The sequence below is a fragment of the Scyliorhinus canicula genome, chromosome 11, assembly GCF_902713615.1.
Source record: "Scyliorhinus canicula chromosome 11, sScyCan1.1, whole genome shotgun sequence".
Classification (NCBI taxonomy): domain Eukaryota; kingdom Metazoa; phylum Chordata; class Chondrichthyes; order Carcharhiniformes; family Scyliorhinidae; genus Scyliorhinus; species Scyliorhinus canicula.
The window spans coordinates 70,501,178-70,512,791 of NC_052156.1; the positions used below are offsets into that span (position 1 = coordinate 70,501,178).

Below are 11,614 nucleotides of genomic sequence, written 5' to 3' on the forward strand. Positions count from 1 at the left end.
GCCCAATATCTCCTTAAGCGGTGTCATATTTTGTTTTATAATAATCCTGTGAAAGGCTTTGGGAAGTTTTATGTTAAAGCACAATGCAAATACAAGTTGTTGTTGTGCCCCTTGCCCTCACACTGATATTCTTGTCTTGTTTCCTGAAAGTACTGTTTTTTGCTGGGCTAGAATTACTTGGATGCCAATGGTTTACTGGCACCCTATTTCAGTGGTCATTCGGTGTGTCTGTGCCTAGGTACTGAAAGTCGATGAGCTATTCATGTGTGGGGTAACCAGTTGTTGTCTGAAACCAGGTGTACAACTGCCACTGTTTAGGACAGCAATCTTAACATTCAACCTGGGTCTCAGTAGCACACTGGGAGGGGACCTTTCTCACTAAACCACCTGGGGAGTGACATACCATTCACTTACAACTCTTGTGTCAGTCCTGTGTGGAGAATTGTCATGAAGAAAACGCCAAAGATGCAGCATAGTGGCCCCTCTCCAGATCACGCCCCTATAGTTCTGTGCTAGCATTACATATGCTGGATACAATTGTACAGCAGACTGCAATATTCACACAAATATTTACTAGTCTGTAAAAGCACGCACCATTCCTTGGAAAGAAAATCTTTTCCCTGCCAATCAGTAAATGTAAACCCAGCTCAAAGGCAGGTTATTAATGCAGTCTGAGTATAGCTCTGCAGAACTCAAATTTATTCCAAAATTCTTGTGGCTGGCATGTGTGCATTATCCACCAAGGGAAGGAAGACAGCGATTTCCTGTTGTTTTCACTGACATCAGGGAGCACCCAGGTTCCTACAAGGAATTTACATCGAACCAATTAGCATCAACCAAACCTCAGAATTTACTCAGCTTCGAACAACATCAGGGTGCTCAACTAATACAGAAACTAAACTTTGTAATCAGGAAGCAACAGTCCGATTCACACCTTTGCTGGCTGAAACCTACCCTTGTGCATAACATAACATAATGCCTCTGTCCTTACAGATCAAAGCAGTTAATGACTTATAATGAGCAATGAATGCCAAAGGGCCGCCACTAAAACAGCATCTGATCAGGTATGTCAAATCTATTTTATAAGGATGCGGCTGACACTGGCAAGGACCATCCTTTTCCCATAAAGGTGGTGGAGCTACTTATTTTTGAAGTTGTGCAGTTAATATGGTGGTAGGGTTTCCAGACTATCGACCCAGCGATGATGAATGATTATGAATGTCCAGGTCATGAAGATAATATGACACATCTCACAGATGTTAGTGATAACACTGAAGTGTCTTGAAAAGCTGCCGTGCTGTGCCCATCGCATTGCACACGCAACGGCTGCATGCTTGTCTGAGTGTGTGAGAGGTGGGCAAAATGGGGTAATGTTCACAGAAACGGCTGTGCTCAAGAGCTTGACCGAAATAAGCTCCATTTCGCTCTCAAGTCCTGGGGGGCTCTGTCGCTCCTTCGGCATAGCCCTCTCAGCTAAGACTTATTTTGATCAGCGATCTGCCAATGATGGTGCTCTGGTGTGGTTCCAAGCTGCGCAAATAGGGCAGGTTGTGGGTGTTATCCTTCTGATCTCAGAAGTGCTGACAGGGAGGGGCCGAGTGACAGCTTTCTGACAGGAAAAATAGTCAGGCTTAGGATACTCTTTTGCCTACCTCCAGTGGCAGTGGCCCAAGAGCAGGGTCATGTGGGATCCTTTGGCATGATCAAATGTTTATGGGGGAAAGAAGAAACAAAGGCAAAAAGCAAAGCTAAGCAACGAGTACAAGGCCAATTGTTGATACATAATCAATCTTCTTTGCATCTAGAAAATTATAAATGTGCGGCATATTCTCAGGTCAGTAATTAGATTGAAATGTTGGGGTCATTCAAAGTGATCAGGTCCAGTGTAGTAAATGGGTGAATTTCACTGGCTCGAATGGTCTGACTTTTTAATGTTCTTCTCTGCAGAAGCGCAATCCTAGGGCAACTCGAAGATAATTTGTCTTTAGTAGCTGCTCCCAGTGCCCAGAAGCAATGAATGCGAGGATCAGCAATTGAAAAGCAAGAGTAATTTAATATGTGTCTGGAACCATGAGGACAAGTCACTGCAATTCTAATTATCATGTTTATTTTGGAAATAAGGTCTCAGGACCTTAATATAAAAAAAAGCTTCACTCTGAACTGCGTGTCATCAATTCAACAGCCCAATAATTAATACTCGATGTAATCTTTGAGATATGAAAGCAATTTTAGAGGTTTGATGCCTATTTACCCAAGGTTGCTCAGTTTGAGCACTGGAATAAAATACATTTCTTTCTGCTTCCATCAATGACGACAATATAGCACACACATTCTAATGTTGAATGTCAGAAATGAAGAATACAAATAAGACAGAAAACCTTTCTATTGCAAATAATTGATGATACCGAGAGAGAACAGTCAGTTCAGATTTCACATGTCCTTTTACAAGACGGCTCTTTGATGTGGCCACTTTGATCTATTTCAAGTCAATGAGAGCTGTCAGTTTTCTTTACTGAAAATAATACTATCTTGTGAGGCTCTGTCAGATTTTTTTTATTTTGCCATCTTGCACATTGCCCAAAACTGCACTGCTTCCATTTTAAAGACAGCACCAAAGGGTTTTCTGCTAATCTACCAGGCTGAATGAAGTGAGAAAAAGCTACTTGTCTTTGTGCGCCTCATATTAAACTCTGTTCTCTTTAATGAATTGGGCTAGTGTCAGCCCACATTGAAATCCAAGTCTCTGTATCCCAATTATTCTCACAACTAAACAACACTTTGCATTGATATGATACTTTCAAAATGAAGAATATTCCAACATGCCTCACAGGTAGATCATTGGAATATATCTTCCCTGAACCAGGGAGGACAAGATTAGGAGAAACCAAAAACACAATTAAAAAGATACATTTGGAAGGGGTTTGTAAAGACACACAGTAAATAAGCAATTAGCTATAGTCCACCAAAGAGCATTTCTGTCCACTGGAGAGACACATTTGGTTATACGTAGCTTGAGGGGCATCACTCCACAAAAGTGGGGCAAGGTAAGGAGACAGGCCTCCATGCATTACCTCACAGAGAGATTGAGGTTTAGGGTGGGCATTCCAGATAGAAGGACCCAGGAGTTCAAATATTCTTCAATCATTAGTAAAAGCTAATCCATTATCATTTCTTCATATTTCTCCATTCTATCTTTCTATTCTTCTAACATCCTTTTTGTTTGACTTCATTTCCTTTGCCAATACTCCTCTTCCTATTTTCTATTTTTTTCAAGTTTTCTTTCCTTCTTCATTTTACAGTCACCCAGTTCTACTCTCTTGCCACCATCAAGCTTTGCACTCATCCCCAATCTCCCAATTTGAACCACTTACCATCTCCAGGTTCTGTCTTGGTTACAGTCTTATCATCTCTCCATCTCCCTTTTCTTCCCTCTCCACAATGGTCTTGGTCAAAATTCCATTTCCTGGCTGCATCCCTATAATCTCTGAAACTCCTGTTTCCAGATCCTAGTCCAGGTCCAGATCCTCCCAATCATCCCAAATGTGCTCTCAATATTTCCATAATGCCCTGTCTTTCTGCTTAGCACAGTGGGCAAAATAGCTGGTTTGTAAAGCAGACCAAGACAAGCAGCGCAGGTTCAATTCCCGTACCAGCCTCCCCGAACAGGCGCTGGAATGTGGCGACTAGGGGCTTTTCACAGTAACTTCATTTGAAGCCTATTTGTGACAATAAGCGATTTTCATTTCATTACCTTGTGATTTGTGGACTTCAATGTCACTACGGTGAAATATCATAAGTGACATCCTGAAGCCATGTATGGATGATAAGGTTGGCTACATCTGGCAAGTGTATTGTCAGTGGCTCATGTTTTTCTATGAGTATCAGTGTTGCAATTTGAGTGGACTAGTACAGGGCTTTTCAAAGTGCAGGTCGCAACACATGGGCGTGTATCGAAAAGGTCGTGAAGCGATCAGTTGTGCCAATCCCGCGGTAGTCCAGATTGTGGGAGAGACGCCCAACAGCCGCTGCCACCTTTTGAAGGAAAGTAAATGAGACTGTATGCAGTCTTCGAGCCAGAAATGGCAGCAGTGAGCAGATCATGCGCCCAGCATGTACATCTGACATCAAGCGGCCTTGCATGTACCTGCTTTAGGCTCCAAATCACGAAGCAGAGTTGCTTCCGTTTTCCAGCTACTGGCAAGAGGACTGTGAAGATGGATCATTTTCTTAAAAGTAAGAGACAGCCAAAGACTCAAAAAAGGCAGTGTACATCTTGGACAACAGAATCTGCTGGAGCTGTTGTATCTTCTTTGTGGTACCACATTAAAAACACACCAAAAGCCTATGAGACTGTCAGAATTCTGGAGTTGCACCTCCCAGAAGTATCCAGTGCTGAGTAATATAGAGGGGAAATATAGATTAAATGGCAAAACTCTTAGGAATATAGAAAGTCAGAAAGATCTGGGCGTGCAGGTCCACAGATCTTTGAAGGTGGCAGCACAAGTGGACACGGTGGTCAAGAAAGCATACGGAATGCTTGCCTTCATTGGACGGGGCATCGAGTATAAAAACTGTCAGTTGTATAGAACCTTGGTCAGGCCGCACTTGGAATATTGCGCACAATTCTGGTCGCCACACAACCAGAAGGATGTGGCGGATTTGGAGAGGGTGCAGTGGAGGTTTACTGGGATGTTGCCAGGTCTGGAGGGTATTTGCTACGTGAAGAGGCTGAATAGACTCGGACTGTTTTCATTAGAAAGAAGGAGGTCGAGGGGTGGCCTGATAGAGGCCTATAAGATTATGAGGGACATAGATATAGTGAATGGGCAGGCAGTCTTTCCCAGGGTGGAGGGGTCAGTCACCAGGGGGCATAGTTTAAGGTCCGTGGGTCAAAGTTTAGAGGAGATGTGCGAGGCAGGTTTTTTACGCAGAGGGAGGTGAGTGCCTGGAACAAGCTGCCAGAAGAGGTTGTGGAAGCAGCTATATTAATGGCGTTCAAAAGACATCTTAACAAACACATGGATAGGATGGGTATAGAGGGATATGCAACAAGGGAGTGCTGATGGTTTTGGCAAAGGTTGGTATCATGACCGGTACAGGCTTGGAGGGCCGAAGGGCCAGTTCCTGTGCTGTATTGTTCTTTGTTAAGGAATAAGTGGGTTATTTGAAACTCCAGCAGATAGAGCACATTGGAGAGATTAAGTGGCAAGTCCTTTCAGGCCTCAACAGAAATCCCCCACATCAAACGGTGGGATTTCTGAAAGAGAGATGTTGGGCAGGATTCTCTGATCCTGAGGCTAAGTTTTGACGCCGTCGTAAAAGCAGTCGCGTTTCCCAATGGCGTCAACACGGCCTCAGGATCAGCAATTCTGGCCCCTGCCGAGGGCCAGCACAGAACTGGAGCAACCCATGCCGCTCCAGCTGCTGATTCCGGCATCAACTGGGCACCGCGGAGTCCGCACATGCGCAGTGGCATCGGCGCAGAAGGAGGCCCCCAGCCCGAGAGGCCGGCCCGCCAATCAGTGGGTCTCGTTCGCGGACCAGGCCACAGCGGAGGCACCCACCCGGGGTTGGGCCCCCCTCCTCCCCCAGAAGCCGCCCCCGGACCCTTCCACGCCGAGGTCCTGCCGGCTAAGAGCAGATTAGAACGCCGCCGGCGGGACCCGGGTTTTTCGGTAGGGCCGCTCAGCCCACCCCGGGCGGAGAATCGCCGGGGGGGGGGGGCCCCATAGAGCGGCCCCCGGCCGGCACCATGTTGGCGCCAATGGCGGCGATTTTCCTCTCTACGGAGAATCGCGTCCCGGTGTCGGGGCACGATTTTCGCCGGTCGCGGTGATTCCCGGCCCGGTCCCGGGCTGAGAGAATCCCGCCCATTACCTTTCCCCAGTGTTTTCCTCTGTTCCGCACACATAACTCAAGCCAGAAGGCCGGTAAGTAGGTTGCTTCCCTGGGGGTTCAGAACCTACAGAATTGGCTGATCTTCGTGAGGCTGCCTGCTGACAGTGACCACAGATCACACCCATGTTGCCAAAAGATGGTAAAAAGTCAGCAAATATGAGTGGAAATCCATGAGGAGGAGTGCCAGCGATGGTGAAGAATTTAGCAAATGGGGGAAAACAAAAATTGGTGAATGAGAGGAAAATTAGCAAATGCATGGATTATTAAGAACAAATGCAAGAACGCAGGAAAGGAGCGGCAATAGACCATACAGCTCCCTCTGTCTTTTCTGTTAGCTGATCCTCAATCTTAATGCCACTTTCCTTCAATACTCTTTGATTCCCTTGGCATTCAAAGATCTATTAATCTCAGCTTTGAATATACTCAATGACTGAACATTTACATTTCTCTGGGATTTGAAAAACTCATTGCCCTCATAACAAAAGGGGGCATTCACGTTGATTGGAGTGTACTACAGGCCTCTAAACAGTCAGGAAGGGATAGAAGAAGCTATGTGGACAAATCTCAGAGAAGTGAAAAAGTAATAAGGTACGAATAGTACGGGGCTTCAATTTTCCTGATATTAATTGGAACAGACAAAGTGTGAAAGGCTAAGAGGGGCGAATTCTCAAAGTGCATCCATGAGAGCTTTTTGAGACAACATGTAGAAAGTCCTCTAAGAGAGGGGGCGGTACTTGGCCTAATTCTAGGGAATGAAGCCAGGGAAGTGGTATCAGTGAGGAAGCATTTTGGTGATAGTGACCATAGCTCAGTAAGATTTATAGTAGTTATGAGAAAGGACAAAGATGGACTTGAAATAAGGGGCTGGATTCTCTGATTGTGAGGCTATGCCCTCCCGCCGGCGTGTAAACAGTGGCGTTTTATGCCCGAACATTTGGCGCAAAACGGCTACCAATCCTCGTGTAGCTGGAGGCTAGCATGCCGGCAGCATAGAGCACCTGGCTCTAGCCGGGGTCCGTGGCCATGCAACATGGTGCCGGTCGCACGTGGACCCAACCTGCGAAATAGTGTCCCCCTTTTGGCCGGCCCACGAACCTCGGACCCCCCCCCCCCCCCCAACAATGCCCCCAACAATGCCCCCAGTCCGTGGATCGGCCTCCCCCAACTGTGGCGGCGCTGGACTGAATCTGCAGCCGCCATGCCGAGTTCCCGATGGGTGAGACCATGAGAGACCCACGCCATCGGGACCTCGACCGGTCGGGGTCAGAGCATTGGGCGGTGGGCCTCAGGCAACATCCTGAGGCCGTCGATATGGTGCACGACGTACTCTGTGAGTACGCTGCTTTGGTGGGAGCGGAGCATTGCGAAAGCGGCACCGCCCCGATTTGGATGGAATCGGTTATTCTCTGGCCAATCGACAAACACGATTTCAGCGTCGGTGACCGGAGAATCCCGCCCATGGTTTCTGAATTAGGGAAAGACCCAATTTTAATGTGATAAGACCGAGTCAGGCCAAAGTGGACTGGGAGCAGCTACTTCACTGTAGGAAGATCCATATCAGAGCAGTGGGAATCATTCAGAAAGGGAATAGAGAGAGTACAGTGACAACTTGTGTCTGCAAAGGTAAAGGATGGGCCGAACAATTCCAGGGACATAAAGCAATGGATAAGGATTTAAAAGGTGGATCATGGCAGGTTTCAAAGGTTCAAAACGATAGATACCCAAGAGGAATATAGAAAGTGCAGGGGTCCTGAAAAAATAATTTCGGCGAGCGAATGAAAAAACACTGGTGGACAAAATAAAGGAAAATCCCAAGGTGTTTTATAAGTATATCAAGAACAAGAGGGTAACCAGGGAAAGAGTAGGACTCATTTGGGACCTACCCTGGGGCAGCACGGTAGCATGGTGGTTAGCATAAATGCTTCACAGCTCCAGGGTCCCAGGTTCGATTCCCGGCTGGGTCACTGTCTGTGCGGAGTCTGCACGTCCTCCCCGTGTGTGCGTGGGTTTCCTCCGGGTGCTCCGGTTTCCTCCCACAGTCCAAAGATGTGCGGGCTGGGTGGATTGGCTATGCTAAATTGCCCTTAGTGTCCTAAAAAAAAATAAGGTTAATGGGGGGGGGGGGGGTTGTTGGGTTACTGGTATAGTGTGGATACGTTGACTTGAGTAGGGTGATCATTGCTCGGCACAACATCGAGGGCCGAAGGGCCTGTTCTGTGCTGTACTGTTCTAAATTCTAAAGTGGAAAGCTGTGTGTATGGCTGAAAGTAGCAGTTGAGGCATTAAGTAAGTATTTTGCGTCTGTGTTCACCAGGGAGAAGTATGATATAGGTATTAGGGAGGGGGACTGTGATATAATTGATTTTTAAAAAAATAAATTTAGTGTACCCAATCATTTTTCCAATCAAGGGGCTATTTAGCATGGCCAATCCACCTAGCTTGCACGTTTTTGGGTTGTGGGGGCGAAACCCACGCAGATACAGGGAGAATGTGCAAACTCCACACGGACAGTGACCCAGAGCCGGGATCGAACCTGGGACCTCAGCGCCGTGAGGCGGTTGTGCTAACCACTAGGCCACCGTGCTGCCCTGTGATATAATTGAATTGATTAGCATTGAGGGGGAGGAGGTGTTAGCGGTTTTAGTAGGCTTAAAAGGGGACACATCTCCAGGCCAGATGAGATGTATCCTAGGCTTTTGTGTGAGGCAACGGGGCTCTGACGTTAATTTTCAAACCCTCTCTGGCCACAGGAAAGGTGCCAGAGAACTGGAGGACAGCTAATATGGCACCATTATTCGAAAAAGGAGGTGGGGGGAAAAAACAGATATTTACAAGCCAGTGAGTGAGTCAAACATCAGTGAAAGGGAAACTATTGAAAAAAAAACTCTGACAGATGGAATCAATCTCCACTTGGAGAGGCAAGGATTAACCAAAGATAGTCAGTATGGCTTTGTCAATGGGAATCATGTTGAACAAATTTGATTCAATTTTTCAAGGAGGTTACTAGGTGTGTAGATGAGGGCAGCGCAGTCGATGTAATCTCCGTGGACTTTAGTAAGGCTTTTGAAAAGGTCCCGCATGGTAAACTGACCAAATGTTTAAGAGCCCATGGGATCCAGGGCAATTTGGCAAATTGGATCCAAAATTGGCTTAGTGACAGGAGGCAGAGGGTGATTGATGAAGGTAGTTTTGTGATTGGAAGCCTGTGTCCAGTGGTGCACCACAGGGATCAGTGCTGGCATGAATTGAGGGGGTGGGGAGCGGTATATTCAGTAAGTTTGCAAATTATATGAAAATTGGTGGTCTGGTAAATAGTGAGGAGGAAAACCTTAAGATTACAGGATGATATAGATGGGCTGGTCAGATGGATGGAATAATGGCAAATGGAATTTAACCCTGAAAATTGTGAGCTGCTGCATTTTGGGAACGACTAACAAGGCAAGGGAATACACAATGAATGGAAGGACTCCAGGAAGTACAGAGGACCAGAGAGACCCTGGGGTGCATATCCAAAGATTCCTGAAGGCAACAGGAAATGTAGGCACGATGGTTAAGAAGGCATATAGAATCCTTGCCTTTATCAGCCGAGGCACAGAATATAAGAGCAGGAAGGTTACAATGCATATGTATAAAACGTTGATTAGACCACAGCTGGAAGACTGTGTGCAGTTCTGGTCGACACACTACGGGAAGGAAGTGATTGCACTGGAGAAGGTGCAGAGGAGATTCAGCAGGATGTTGCCTGGGCTGGAGAATTCCAGCTATGAAGAGAGGATACAGGAGGGATATAAATCACTTGGTTGCATGGTGTACCGAAAACAACCTATAAATGTCGGAAAGACCAAGAAACTGATCATCGACTTCAGGAAGCAAAGCAGCACTCTCTCTCTCTCTCTCTCTCTCTCTCTCTCTCCCCCCCCCCCCCCCCCCACCCCCCGGCCTGCATCAATGGTTCCGAATTGGAGATGGATGATCGCTTTAAGTTCCTGCGGGTCACCATCACCAATAGTCTGTCCTGGTCCACTCACGTTGATGCAATAGTCAAGAAAGCCCAACAACGTCGCTACATCCTATGGGAGCTAAAGAAATTCGGCATGTCTGCATCAACTCTCACAAACTTCTACAGATGTGCCATAGAGAGCATCCTATCCGGCTGCATTACAGCTTGGTATGGCAACTGCTCAGCCCAAAATCGAACTGCAGAGTGTGGTGAACTCAGCCCAACGCATCACACAAGCTTGCCACCCTCACACTGATTCTGTCTACACATCCCGCTGCCTCAGGAAGGCAGACAGCATTATCAGAGACCCCTCCCATCCACGCTTTGCCTTCTTCCAGACCCTTCCATCAGGCAGAAGATACAGAAATCTGAAGACCCGCACATCCAGACATAGGAACAGCTTCTTCCCCACAGCTACTGGACCCCTCAACGACTCTCCCTCAGACTGATCTGTTCCCTGTAAGAATACTATTTATGATGTCCTTTGCTGCTCTTGCTCATGTATTTGCTTTGCTTGGCCCCTTGTTCCGCACTGTAACCAATCACTGTTCGTCGATGTACCATTTGTCAATGTACTCTGTTGATTATTCTTTTTTGTCTACTATGTGCGTACTGTGTACATTCCCTTGGCCGCAGAAAAATACTTTTCACTGTTCTTTGGTACTTGTGACAATAAATCAAATAAAAGGCTGGATAAGCTGGGGTTTGTTTCTGTGGAGTAGACAGGTCTGAGGGGGGACCTCATCGAGGTGTACAAAGTCATGAGGGATATATATAGGGTAGATAGGAAGAAACATTTCCCCTTAGTAGAGGGGTCAAAAACAAGGGGACACAGCTTTAAGGTTAGAGCAAGAGAATTAGAGGAATTGGAGGAAAGATTATTTCATCTAAAGTGCGGTGGGAATCTGGAAATCACAGCCTGTAAGGGTGGCAGCGGTAGGATACTCAGGACATTTAAGAAGCATTTTGATGAGCATTTCAAATACCATAGCACACAAGGCAATGGACCAATTGTTGGAAAATGGGGATAGGTGCTTGATGGATGGTACAGATACAATGGGCTGAAAAGCCCCTTTCTGTGCTGTTCGAAGCTCTATTCCTCCATGACTCGAAGCGTGAAGCAATTTCACCTCATTAATGTCTGAAAAGACCAACCCTTTGGGACCATGACCACTTGGCTACAGTTAGGGAAAAGACCCACTTTACATTTACACAATCAAGCCTCTAAGAACAATGTGATCACCTCTCCTTCAAAATGTCAGTTTTAGGCCCATTTTGCTTAAAGAGAGAGGGAGAATCAGAGAGAGAGAGAGAGAGAGAGAGAGAAAATCAGTGAGAGAGAGAGGAACGCCAGTGAGAGAGAGAGAGAACACCAGTGAGAGAGAGAGAGAACACCAGTGAGAGAGAGAGAGAGAGAGAGGAACACCAGTGAGAGAGAGAGGAACACCAGTGAGAGAGAGAGGAACACCAGTGAGAGAGAGAGAGGAACACCAGTGAGAGAGAGAGAGAGGAACACCAGTGAGAGAGAGAGAGGAACACCAGTGAGAGAGAGAACATTAGTGAGAGAGAGAGAGAGGAACACCAGTGAGAGAGAGAGAGGAACACCAGTGAGAGAGAGAGAGAGAGAGGAATGGACACCAGTGAGAGAGAGAGAGAGGGGAACACCAGTGAGAGAGAGAGAGAGGAACACCAGTGAGAGAGAGAGAGGAACACCAG

At 46.7% G+C, this 11,614-nt stretch overlaps 1 long non-coding RNA gene across 1 annotated transcript in view; it reads right to left on the bottom strand.

Moving 5' to 3' along the window:
* Positions 1-680: 680 nt before the first annotated feature.
* LOC119973126 overlaps positions 681-11,614 on the bottom strand; it is an 82,523-nt gene continuing 71,589 nt past the window's right edge. The window contains exon 3 of the long non-coding RNA XR_005462242.1: positions 681-801. This is a non-coding gene — a long non-coding RNA (uncharacterized LOC119973126). The remainder of the gene's footprint in view (positions 802-11,614) is intronic.